The 14,232-nt window shown below is 40.8% G+C and overlaps 1 protein-coding gene and 1 long non-coding RNA gene across 2 annotated transcripts in view; one reads left to right on the forward strand and one right to left on the reverse strand.

The window, feature by feature from the left end:
- Positions 1–14,232, reverse strand: part of cntfr (ciliary neurotrophic factor receptor) — a 233,782-nt gene that overhangs the window by 193,061 nt on the left and 26,489 nt on the right. The window lies entirely within an intron of this gene.
- The window catches only part of LOC130186717 (uncharacterized), a 168,530-nt gene continuing 161,260 nt past the window's right edge, over positions 6,963–14,232 (forward strand). Inside the window, exon 1 of the long non-coding RNA XR_008830337.1 lies at positions 6,963–7,195. This is a non-coding gene — a long non-coding RNA (uncharacterized LOC130186717). The remainder of the gene's footprint in view (positions 7,196–14,232) is intronic.

Below are 14,232 nucleotides of genomic sequence, written 5' to 3' on the forward strand. Positions count from 1 at the left end.
TACTCTGTGCATCCATTTCTCCCCTTCCTCCATCGCTCCCTCTCTCCATCTGGTTTCCATTCTCTCCACCTGCCCATCAGTCTGCAGCCAGGGACAGGTGAGCCTATTACACGCTTCTCACACTGTCTGCTACACACACACACACAAACACACACACACACACACACACACACACACACACATACACACACACACACACAAAACCACACTAGCTCCACTTCATGGTAACTTAACGTGCCACGCACATCAGCCAAATCTGCTGCGCTGTATAACGGCTGTTACCACAGCCACGTCACGCTCCTGATGAAGTGGTCTAGTGTTGAATATGAAAGCTGCAAAAAAAAAAAAAAAAAAAACGCCATTACTGGAGAAGAGAGGAAAATAGAGCAGAATGGATATAGGCCTAATAGAATAAAATAGGTTGAGCCCTGAAATTGGACTTTCGAGCTTCGCAAGCCAAGAGTCAAATTTAATTAAAAATTGAAATGTGAAGTGTAATTGAGTCGATTTAGTACTAAAAAGGAATTAAATCTTAATGGGACAGCATCAGACTTACAATCACTTACAATGAGGTGAACTAAGTATAGCCTATAGGGCTTTCACTTCCCAGTAGCTCAAAATATTTACACTGTAAGCAGCAACTGAGCTAACGTGAGTCATTGTGCAGTCAAACAGAATCCACTGCAAGTACATTTGTTCTGTGAAGCGTTACCTCAAAGTGACAGTAACATATCTGGGGGGCGGGGGGGTTAGTCATATGTCACTCATGTATCCCCTTTAACTTCGCAGTCCTTGATACGACACGGGGAACTTCACAGTATGATTCTGTCTTTCAAAATAAAGACACAAACCATATTCACTGATTAATTGTGACATTAAATGTATTTGTAACAGTCTGCTGGCCCTCTGCCATTGATAGCCGAGGAGAAAGCGATTAACACTCATCTTAAAGGTGATGATCAGTTCTCCAGCAGACAACTTATTCCTACAGCATTGCTGTAGGCAAGAACATTAAAGCCAGAGAGAATCTAAAGAGTGTTGCACAGATGAGAGGAAAACACGTCATGGCCTCATCATTTAAGTCCGGTTGCAATCACTGCAATCAATTGTAGTAAGCCTGTTTTGGCCAGGATTTACTTGTGAACTTTGATATATAAAAAAAAGCATGAACTGCATTGGGTAAATAAGTTTTTCAGCAGTACTGTGCCTCCTGGCTTCACCCTAAGGTGCTTCGGTTCAATAGGCATAGTTTTCCGATATCATGTCCCCTTATTTTTTTCTACCACATCAGTATCACAGTGAGGATATTTTGCTTGTTTTTTGTTTCGTTGCTGTTTTTATGTATAGTCAAGGCAGCACATCTCGGTTTCTCCAGAGCCATCAGTGGCTGAGAGGCTATTTATTTATTTCCAGAAACACTGCCTGCTCGGCTGGAGGAGAGAGAGAGAGAGAGAGAGAGAGAGAGAGTGCACGTTCTGCAACACTGCAGAGCACACTAACATGTTAAACATCACCTTTTAGACAAGTACACACTTTCTCTCCATCTCTCGCTGTCCCTGCCTCTCTCCTCGTCTCTCTCTCTATCTCTGCCACACACACACACATACACACACAAACACACACACACACACACACACACACACACACACACACATCCATACTTTTCTCCCAGTTTCTCCTTCTTCCAGACCTTGACACCAGCTGTACATTTCCAACTCAGCAGTTCTTGACATCTCCAGATGACACAACAGGATTTCACACCAGCTAAGAACACACAAATAACAACAACACACAAAAAAACCCCCAAAAAACAACAACAAAATAACCCAAAACATAACCGGGCAAATCAGCAAAAACAAATCCCACAGGCCGCTTTGCAGCTCCAGATATAGGGAGCCTGACAGTATTAGCAGACCAGGCTAAACTTATTTATGTGGAGAGCGGAAGCGTGATTATGCAAGAAAGAAAGAAAGACCAAAGGAGAATAAGAGGGAGAGCTAAATATACAGAAGCTAGTACAGAGAGAGGGATTAAAATAGATGAGAAGTGACTGCGAATAGTGAGAGAAGACTCTCTGAGATAATTACACACTCAGCATGTGTCTTTTCAACGCCCCCATAACAGCAGATCACCCCCATTCTGCAGCCACAGAAATCCAAACTCCATATGTATCATTACTTTTTAATAATATTCAATCACGGCACTGTAGCATCACAGCGTGAGTAGACTTTCTCTTCAATGGGCGGAACAAAAGCCTGCTAAAATCTTAAAGTTTTGGCCGTACATCCCGATTCAGGGGACACGCATGCAACATTTCACTTGCAGTCAGGATTTCAAATGCATTGCATGAAAAATGTAAACTTTTGTTGCTGCGTAGCAAGTTGGTCTGTGTCCATATTCCCTCAGAAAGCAAGACAAGGAAGAAAATGATTTGAAATTCTGGCTGAAGGGTTTAACCACGTCACGCCGTGTTTGTCTCTTTTTGATTTTGGACCAACAAATGCTAAAGCAGACAACCTGGAGGGTCTTACATTTGCAATGCAAAGGAAAACTCTTAATGGGTGTTGTGACAATGGACAATGGATTACTTGTGTAACCAAAGCGCATGCAAAGAAACTAAATGTTAATCAGGGGACTTTTTAAAATTTTAATTGCCATATCCTACTGTTTTTGTTATTAAGCTTTGCTCAGTAAGTGCCAGAGATGTGGCACTTTGCCATGTTTACTGTCCATACATATATAATGCACTTTACAAACAGATGTCTTCGCTGCATTGTGAGTTTATTGCAGGGATCAGGGATTACAGCAAAAAAAGGAGGAGGGGGGGGATTCACAGCAGCCACCAGCCAAAAGCTGGGATTGCATTCATTCATTTGTCTGTTTCTGTTAGTCTCTCACTTCAGTACCACCGACGCTCTGAGGAATGAGGTCGAATTGTATTCTTCACTTTCCTATAACATGATGCAACACGTCACCTTCTGCTAATGTCTTCCAATTTTCATTTTCCTCGTCACTCCACGCTGGAGGACAAAACATCACATGTCGATATTAAAGCCTATATAGAGAGAAATACCTGCAACATGATTCCTTCGACAAACATTCACATATTTATCTTTTATTTCTACAAATATAGGACAGCCAAAGGTGAGCAAGCTGTAAAAACATCACCTTGCGCAAACAGAAACTAAAAATAAAGGCAGGGAATTAAAAAGGTTGCCCTAGCAGAGTTACTACTATAAATCAATGGGCTAAAAGGAGACCCAGGAGCCAGTGAACTGCACATTGCACAAAACCCAACGTGAATCCAGCCAACAGTCCCCCAATTCTCCCCTTCTGCTCTGTTTCCCTGCCTGTTCTGTGAAAGCCAGAGCTATTATTAGCAAGCAAGGGGATCAGGTTAAGAAGATGAAGGCTAAAAGAGCATGGAGAGACAGAGAATTTAACTATGGGATAGTGGTGGTGGTGGTGGGGGGGGGGGGGGGGGGGGGGGGTAAACCCACTGAAAACAGCCACAACCTGCCAATTTATTAGCAGAATACATTTACCGTAACCAAGTGAGTGAAGAAAGTTTAAGAAACTAAAATAATTGCGTGCGTCACAGCACAGCATGAAGCTAATGGAGGGGAGGAGGTCTAGTGATAAATATAATGATTTTTCTTTTTTTTTTAAAGTGCGGTTTTGTTTAAATGTCTTGTTCCTGTCTTTGATAAGATAAAAGAGACTGTTATGGTGTGGTAATGATGCTGACATCTAAAGGAGAACAAAGAAAACAAAGGGTAAAGAGGGAGTGGGGAAAGGTGAGATGGGATTCAGGTAAACTCAAGTAGAAGTGTCAGCAGTCATGAAAAATTAAAGTAGCAAAACTTCAATAAGTAACTGCTCGAGACACAAAGTACAAGCCAGAAGTACACAGCCAATCAGCAGTTCACAGATAGGAGTAAGAAGTAAATAAAAAACCATATGATCTTTTTTTACATATTATCTTCCATAATTTCGTGTGGACTGGGCGATGGGAGGAAAAGTGGTAACAGATAAGAAAGAAATACATAATGGTGGGAAAAATTATATTAAAAAATGTTACACAGAAAAAACAACAACATGGGGATTGCACAGTTAAGATGTCAGAAGTTAAGAGAGCAAACTGGAGGCAGAAAGTTCAGACTATAAGCCTCATAATCTGCTTCATAACTGTCATCTGACATCACTGCAGCAGATGCTTTATCTTGGATCCCGTTCTCTCTGCCTTTTCTAATGTAATGGGTGGGGGTCTCTCTGTCTCTGTCATACTGTAATGCAGTGAAAACAGAGGGAGAGAGATGTGGACAGGGATGGTTTGGTACAGGGCAGGGACAGACAGACAGAAGAGCAAAAAGGGTGTTCAATTATACATTGCAACTCGTCACACTACTTTGTTTCTTATGTAGATGCACCATAAAGTGAATATATAATGTGTTGATTTTATGTTCATGGCTACATGTGCTTTGTACACTTTTTTGAAGGTTTGCCTTGCTTACATTGCTGGAACATGCAGTGACTGTCTTTGCTCTAATTAAGTCGCCGAACGGGAACGAGCCAGCAAAAAGAGAAGTTTAAAGTAAAAATCTGCTACATTTTCATGCATGTGCAAATCCCCCACTGGCAATTGGTAGAACACAGTTACTCAGAGCGACCAATAGAAAAAATATAATCTTAAATATAACAATAAGCAGGGTACATGATTAAAATCTACAAAGGAAAGGACATTAGTGTTTTTACTTTAACTTTCATCTGTCCAAACACAGTCACATCCATTGGCAATACTCTACACTGGAACCAATGCATAAACTGTTCTTTATATAGAGCAGCAAAGCAGTGAGAAAGCCTAATCACTTGTTTCTTACAAGCTGAGTTGTTGTCCCCAAAACATCATATACAATTGTTAATTCTATAATTGTTAATTAGACTCAGTGACACATTGCTTCACACATCACACTGACTTCATGTATTATTTGTTGTAATTGTACAGAGCAAAATAATATGTAAGATTAAAAAAATATCACTGTACAGCTAATGTTAATGTTATCCCTCTCTTTTTGTATTATGCAATCACTGCTATATCACATTGGGAGACAGACACACATAACGGCTTTATAGATCCTGCCTAGTATGACCCTTTGTTAAAGAGGTCAGCAAGGAAGGGTCAACAATTGCTCAAGGCCTCAACCAATCACATGTCAGTCTCACACAAGCTGCAGTGACTACACTTAATTTATTTACACACACACATAGGCTCATAAACATGTAATTGAATGGAGGGAAGCTGCCATACACACTTTATGGATAAATGGACATTTTGTGCTGCAAAACCGGGGAGACTAAAGACACTGAGCTCAATGACAGAACACGAATAGACGGCACTGTGGTGGAAATCTGCAACGTTTTAACTTCTTACAGGGCAATCCTGCTATGAGAACAACTTTTAATTTCACACCAGCACAGAAAAGAAGACCGCAGGCAGTAACTCATAATTTATTTCTAATTCCCCAAATGCAAATTTTTGAGTGACATTAAAACAATTAAATCTGGAATTTGAACTGTGTTTAAATTACACATCAAGACAAAATTAGACATTAATTACAGGAAGAGGTCAACTTTTAATATTTGTTTGAAAACAGAGCTTTGTATAGTATTGTCAGGCATGACTCAGGGTTGTGTGCTGAAATTATTTACATTTTCACAGATGCCACTGTAATCTGTCATGAACGATAACCCACAGATTCTTGCTCCCCACAAGGAATTCACAAAAAGAAGTGTCAATAAAGTCTGTTAAAAGTGTTTATAACAAAGATCAAACTACACTGATCATACTTCATTTCTGATTCTGAAAGAGTTCATGACAGACCGGAAGTAGAATCAGCTAAAGATGCCATTGATTGTTACTGGGGAATATTCAAGGTATATTACATTTTACCCTGTAGCCAGTGGCGTGCCGTCAGGGCATACAAGGCAAGTTTGCTTGCCCAGATAAAGCTAAAATTAGATATCAGTTAGGACAATACTGAAGAGGAAGCAGTATCTCTCCTTGCATCTTAGAGCAGCGTTCTGTCCCATAAAGGATCTGATATTGACTGTGTGCATTCATTTTTTACTGCACTCTTTCATGGGCGTGACTGTGTCCCATAGCATTTTTTGGATGTTTGCTCATTGAAGAATGACTAGCTATAGCCAAAGTGTGCTTGTCAAGCAGTCTTTCACTCAGCCTCTACTGTTTTGAGATCAGTTATGATGGTGCACACATTAAAGTAGGCATGAGCAGATTTGTGTGGAAACTAAACTTGCGCTTTAAGAAATTACTCTAACAGTCTTTTCTTCCTAAGCAGTAGCATGGGACAAAAACACAACCGAAACTACATCAGTTTTCACTGGTGTCCTTGAACAACTCTAAAGGTTCCCCAAGTGGAAAACTGTGCTTTTATTCTATAATTTTTCTCACACACATATTTTCTCACACACTCTCTCAGCTGTGAGGTAAAAAAAACAAAAAAAAAACGTCAGAGTATGTAAATATCAGACTTGCATTTACAACTTTTTGATCAAAAATAACACAAAAAAAGTAACAAAGAACTGACGACGTAATCCAAGTAGTCCAATTTATTTTTTATCAGTACCAATAAATAATTGAATTTGTGTGCATTTATCTACATCACATCTGCATTTTGTAAATAACTACCTTTTCACATTACTTGAACGTAGCAAGGAAAGACGCCTTTCACAGCCAATCAGCATTGGCTCAGAATCGGCCATACCCCCTATTGCTTGTTCTAATTGGACAGGACAGATGTCTGTCTTCAAGCTAGAATGATTGACAAACGAATCTACCAATAGCAGCGCTTTCTCTGACTGAAAAAATTGCGCCATCCACGTTGCACTCGGTTACGCTCTTCACTCAGGCCTTTCCGCGAGATTCAACTGTTTAGCCACAAGGCTAAAGGAAACAGTGATACACCCCAATGCAGCAGGAAGGACAGAAAACTGATGAAACGAGGAGAGACGTGCTGCAAATAAAGTCCCTTGATAGTCTGCAATGGGCACCTCCTAACAATATTCACAACTCGGAAATACTTTTATGAAAAACCCTTCTGTGGACCCTTACGGACGAAAGGAACATAAACAATGCAGGAATGGACACCAATGGACAGACTTCAAGACCCTAAAGGTAGGGAGTCACCAACTCCATTTTGCTGGTTTTTGATGCTGGTAAATATGAATGAATTGTACTTATGTGGTCTTGGTTACTGCGAAATGAGCTGGATATTTGAATAGTGGAGACTGTAACCGAGCTAACGCGGTGTAGCAAGTCAATATTGACATAGTTAAAAACACTGTAATTTTAAGAGGCAGCAGTAGCAAGTAATCAAGCAAATTACCCTGTGATTCATATCTGTGCAAGATATGCGGTTAGTTTCAGACGTTTGAGATGGGAATATTGTTACAGGAGTAGTGCAGCTCCTTTCAGGAATTGATCAGTATGTAGGTTGTGTGCTTAGCCAGAGAGGAAGAGAGCAGTCCTGTGCAGTCTGCTTTGACATTGTTGTAAGTTTTTGACTATGGTGATGGCAATAGCGCTTGTTTGAATTTGTATGAACATTTGAGAGTGGTGAGGATGGTGACAGGAGCAGTGTTAGCAGTTAGCAGTATGGATGTGGATGTACAGTGCAATGTGTGTGCACTTTAGGCTGTTTGTCACTAGTTAAATGCTCCCACTCCTCAGGACCCAAGTGTTCATGTCTCCCCTGTGCTTCCCAAGGCCAGTCCTGACAATGTGCCAGGAAAGGTCAACAACACTGAGGCAAGATAATAGAGGGCTCTGCATATTATCAGTGTGTCATTGTGAGTTAATGGTAAATATTTTGAAGATTTCCATAGAAGTGATTTATTTTTATTTATTTATTCATTTATTTTCAAACATATTTTCCCTCTATATTGCACATTTGATATGTTTAGTATCGATTCAGTACTTCTTCAGGCAGTAAGGACAGCAGGAAGGTGAAAATGCAGGAGAGAGACTTTCAGCACAGGAGAGATAGGCAGCACAAGATCATGAGACAGGACAGTCACAGAGATTTGCTACTTATTATTGACTAGTTTTGATTACATTGATACTCATGTATCTTATTCTTGGCCTTTTTGCAATGGCCTGACATATGCTAATGAGGGTTTAAGAGTTTCCACGTAGACTTAATTTTTGTGACAACGGGGCAATTCTGGAAGCTATTTTTTACTGCAATTGAAGTGGAGCAGAGTGTTTGCAAAATGGCCAAAGTGATTAAAGAAACATAAGGTTTCATCTTAAAAGCTAAAAGAGAGAAAAATAATAAACCCTAGAGCCAGTGACAAGGACAAAGAGAGGAGAGTGAAACCCCAGAGGGATGTTCAAGAGATTCGCAATCTTCTCATCATTGTGTCCACCTCTGGACAATGAGATGTAAAGGCAGTCAAAGCAGGAGGGAGGGATGAAAAATGAGGCAAGAAAGGAAGGAATAAAGAAGGAAAAAAATGAGGAAGGGTGGGGGAAAGAAAATTTCAGATTGCTCCTTCCTCTAGCACTTTGATAACAACTGTCTGACTTGCCTTGGGACGATGGGAATGCAAGGGCAGGGGGAGGAAAGGGAGGAGTGATATAAGGCAAAATGAATTGAAAGGTGTTATTTAATAGATGAAAGAGGGAGGGCAGCTGACAGTTTGACAAAGATGCTCATACTTGGTGGGAGATGAAGACAGAGGATGAAGGGAGGTGTACTGGGAGAACTAGATGTTCTCTTTTGAGTGTGGGAGATGGAGCAAGGTGGGAGACTGGCTATCTGACTGAGATTGTTCGGTTAGAAATTAAAGTTAATAGGAAGGACTGAGGAAGGGAGTTCAGATGTTTATGACGTGATTTCCAGGAATTCACAATAATAAAACGGCCAACAAATTTCACTTTGCTCATTGCAGTGTGGTGAGGGTGAACTGACTGTGAAATGGTTAGCTTTGTTAGAACATAAACACAAACCTGAAGAAAATGCACCTAGGTTTTGCTCCTTGTTAAATTATAAAAACACATTTGTTCCTGAAAACTTGAATTTATCAAAATCAATATAATTTTAGGGGCCCATTTTTTTGTGGCAGTGCAAAACCAAGCACTAGCAGCACTCTGACACTTTTTCTATGACATCACTTTTCTTGACTTCGCTAAGTCTGCTCTATTCTGTCAAAGTGGTATTTTGGTGCCAAGCACCCTGCGCACAGGAGGGAGGGGAGGTGGGAACAGGTGGGAGGTCCAAGAGACGCAAGACGTTGGTATTTTGGTGGAAAATGTGCCTTAAATTTTGTGCTGAGAATATTTGTCTCAGAAGCATGTCAGCTTGATTAGATCACAAGCAACTGCAAGCTGCCACAAAATAACCACACACAAATCTGACTGGCTGGTTATAACTTTTCGTAGTCTGTTGTTTTTGTGGTGACAGATTGTAGTGGCTCATCAATCCTGTGTGTGATTGCTTCCTTTTGAACTTTTTTTTTTTTTTTTCGAGCAAAAGTGCTGTCTCATGTTTTGTTCTTCAAATAGATTACAGTGCAGAAGTTGCTGTGTCACATTTTAAGATATGGTGTGACAATACAATGTGAAATATGGCAGAACTAAAACTGAAATAGTATCGAGTTGATGCAATTTTACCAACATAATTTTCTATTATTTGTTACTGTCATCATTGTACTAATTAACTATTTAAGACCCCCCACATGATCTGTCCTTGAGCTGCTGATTTTTGGCGCTGTGTGTTCGCATCGTGTCGCTCCAGACATCAGCATGATTTCCTGAAGAAGCCGAAACTTCATTCGTTGAGCTGCTGTCTTCATGCGTCACTGTGATTGGCACAGCTGTCTCAGAGAGATGAGACTTGCGATGTGACAAGCTAAGAGTGCACTCATTAATCAGCACACCCTCCAGTTTCCATTCACCTTCACTCAGTTTTTTTGCACTTTTATGCTGCTACAGAGCCATGACCCAAAATAGCAAGGTGCACTTGGTGACGCCACCACACACCCAAGACCTACCGCTCTGCATTTGTCCTTCCACGATTAAAATAGGGCCCAAGATCTAAAATGCGTAGTTCAAGAACTTGTTCTTAAAGGTTAGCAGCTGGGAGATGTAAATCACCACCCAACTGAAATTAAATACAGTGCACAGTGCGCCCCACAGTTCAGTTAGGCAGGCTGAAGAGTGACTGAAGAGTGACAGCATCCCTAGGCAATATAGGAGAAAGAAGAGATACAGAGGTGGAGAGGAGGTAGTTAGAAAAAAAAAGAAGGCAAAATGACTGGCAGATTGATAAAAAAGACTGTCATCTCTGCTGGGATGTGAATAAATAGCTGGATGAAGGTGTGCTGGGAAAGGATCAGAAAGTGGAAGGTGGTGTGCCAATGTCAAAGTGAACTGTCACCTCCTCTGGACTATGTGTGACTGAGAGAGGAGTCAGCGACAGGGAGAAAACAAGAAATAAAAATGGGAAGAGCAAGAAAGGGATAGGAAATTATAAAAAGAAAAAAAAGAATCACGGGCCAAGTGGGACTGAGCAGGATGGCACACACTGTCAAAGTTGGCCAAAGATGGGAGAGATTGATCGCAAGGCCAAGTGGATGCATACCAAGAAAGATCAGAGGGAGCAGAGGGAGAAAGAGAGAGATGAAGGGAGAACAAAGAAGGAGAACTGGACGAAAATGGGCTTAACTGCCGATCAAAAGGAGGGAGGGAGCAAAACGAGGGATAGAGACCGAGGGGAGGGAGACTGAGAGAGCAAAATGGTGTGAAATTGACATGAAAATGAGGGGATGCTTGGGGAAAAGCCAGCACGCTGTGACACCTGAGGTTTGTGAGGGTTTAGGGTAGGTTGGCTCAGCACGATAAGATAACTGCCACCTTATCTGTGGCCGTCAGACTGCTAACACACATACACGTGCACAAACTGACATATGAACACAAATGCTGCCCGCACACACCGTTTCCTTTGGCCGGGGAAAAGCGGACACAGACAAAACGCTGTTGGAAGATTGGCAGACAGGTGTTTGGGGATGGGATTGGAATTGACACAGATGGTTATTTGTGTGTGTGTGTGGCTGGTTGCTTGTGTGTTGTTTTGTGCTTACATGTGCGCACACCGTACATGCAACAGGGATGCTGAACTTTTGTATAGAGGTGGAGGAGCAAAACTGAAACAGAGCAGACATATCTTTAAAGAGGACCTATTATGGCCATTTTAAGTGTTTATCATTTCATTCTTGGTGTAGACTAAAACATGCTTTAATGTTCTGAAATGACATTAGTTTTCTTCTGCTGTACATTTTATACTGTACTCTCTTCACCCTCTGTCTGAAACGCTCCATTAGAGCTCAGGGCTCTTTAAGGCCCCCCTCCTCCCTCTGGAGCTGGAGCCCAGTGTGCTCTGATTGGTCAGCTTGCTGGCAACTACCATGGCAACGACACGTTCCGCACGTCTTGTGTAAACAAACTTCGGATGACAATATTCATAACTTGGAATATTTTTTATAAGAAACCCTTTTGATTTTTTTTTTATGTGTGGACACTTCCGGACTTAAAGGAATATAAACGGTCGACAGGTGAGGGAGTCTCCGATGCTTCACCTCCTGCTGGTTTACGATGCCTGTAAATCTGAATGAATTTAAGTTTTTCGCTTTTAGTGGGCACAGTTACTAAAAAAAAAAATGAACTCAGCGGTTTAACTGTGAATAATTTATCTGAGCTAATGAGGTACAGCATGTCAACACTGACAGACGTGTAAGCATTTATATCTTTGCTATGCTGCTTCTTACTAACATGATCAGGTCGCGATCTGGTCCCGGTAACGCGGTTAACATCCACAATAACAATGTAGAGCGACAGGCTGTGAGGCTGAGTCCCCTGTTTGGCCACATCAAGTGGGAATTACAGAAATAACCATTGTGAAAATGAAGCATCTAACTGTGTGTGGTTTCTGAAGCAGTCCTCCTTATTGTGCGGGCTCACACTATGATGTTTGGAACAGTGGAGAACCGTGGAAAAATGAAGTAAATTTCTGCAGGAAATTAAGAAAACTTTCTTTTCAGCATGGCTACAAAACTAATGAAAACTGTTCACCGTAAGTAGTTATGTGCTGTGCTTTGTGTGGGGGTGTGCTAAGCTTGCAGGTGGGCAGCACCAAGAGAGGTACTGACATCAATAGGACCAGGAAGTAATGTCTGGAACCCCAACGGGGCGTTTCATACAAAGCAGAAAATTGGGTTTTTACCCTGACAGTTAGTTACTTACTTTGATGTAAACTTTGAGCCTTGTGACTCTGGAGACCATTTACATACACAAAAACCTATATAACACGGAAAAATATAATAAGAAAAAACTCAGAAAAGCATAATTGGTCCCCTTTAAGTTTGGTTTGTTTACTGTGAAAGCTGAAACCAAACTAATGAAGTAATGTTTCATACAGTGTTTTTTTTTTTTTTTGTTTTTGTAAAAAAACAGGAGCATGTGGACACAACCAAGGCAGTTTTTTTTTGTATTAAATGCATCAATTTTTTGGTCAGATTCGGTTATGGTTTCTGATTTGTGGTCCTTGCTTGTGTGCAAGCAGAGGTTCTCCGTGTCTAACTGTATCTGTGTAAAATGTCGTGACAATGAGCATCGATCGAGTTGTTGGTTCTGAAAGTCTTGGTCTAGGTTTTTAAGTGTTGTTAGTCGCACGCTGTCTCTCATCATGGATTGTGTGTAATCAATGTCTCAGGGAGGCAGGATGGGCTGCAGGGGGTAACAGAAGTGTATACTTAGACCATTGTGAGATAAAACAGGCTGAAAGTGATAAAACATAAAGGAGTCGTAAAAGAGAATAAGAGCAAGACCTTTATGAAAGAATCCAAGAAGTAAGAATACAGCTGCTGTCAGAGTTAGTGTTTTAAATTACATAACAATATTGAGGCATCATGTGCTGTATCAAGAGAGCGTATAGACATAATTGGTGAATGTAAACTACCACATAAACTACAATCATACAACTTGTATCATCCACTTTGCACACGGTGTTGATCATTCAATAGTTTATAGGTGTACGGTAGTTTATAGGGTTTTCAAGCAGCTTATTTACTTCAAGATTATGTACTTAATCTTAATGAAGTAATATTGTAAAAATGATTGTCACCAGCAATGTTTTTTTCTGTTTTATAAATAATTGTGAGGACTGTGAATCTTGAGGGACAGAAAGGCGGGAATCAACTAAACACACAAACAGACCCATGAGAAATCCCATAATCCATTACCATTTGAGATCTCTCTCTTTCACATCGCTTTACAAACATATCCACGGTTGTATACTGTCCGAGGGGACAGATAAATACCAAATATATATATAACAAATACCCAAAGGGGATCAGTGCCATTTAGAATCATATAATGAAATAAATCAACATCATCACACACCATCATTACTTTGGCGGGGAGTCAGGGACAGAGATTGGATTTTTATACCCTGGTTGCTTTGACGTGAAGGCTGCGAGAGCCGGTCGGTCATCTACAGCCATAAATGTTAATTAACAGCCTTAGCTGCTGGACATTCATTTCCTGCTATTGCCAAAAGGGAGGACTCATAAAAAATAGGGTGCACGTGCACACGAGTATGTCACATGTGTGTGAGGTGTGAGAGAGAATATAACTGTATATCTCTGCATGTGTGTATAAAGAGTGCACGAGTTTCTCTTTGTGTGTTCGCAGCATCATCTGTTACAACGTGTGAACGTCTGCGTGGTCCAAGGACACGCAGTGATGAAAACTGTCCCAAAGGCCCCTCTGTCCTTTTCTAATACGCCTAATAAGCCGTCAGCACACACCATAACTAGCTGGTCACAGCATGACAACATAATAAAGCCGCGCAGGCACAAAGTCAGGTAAAAGTCACACCATGGCCACATATTACAGGAATACACACACACACACACACACACACTAGACTGGGAGGATTACACTGTGACATCACAAAGAGCAGTAAAGGACTTAGGAAAAGTAAAAATGACTATGGACTCATATTACAGCTCTGTGTGGCCAATGCTATGACATTGTAATACAGCTGTAGATTAAGGTAGCACTATGACTTCATGGTACAGCTATAAATGGCCACAGTAAGATGACTAAGGTGAGTCAGAAGTATCACAATGACATCGTTAAATGCTGTAGAT

This window comes from Seriola aureovittata, chromosome 18, assembly GCF_021018895.1.
Source record: "Seriola aureovittata isolate HTS-2021-v1 ecotype China chromosome 18, ASM2101889v1, whole genome shotgun sequence".
Taxonomy (NCBI): domain Eukaryota; kingdom Metazoa; phylum Chordata; class Actinopteri; order Carangiformes; family Carangidae; genus Seriola; species Seriola aureovittata.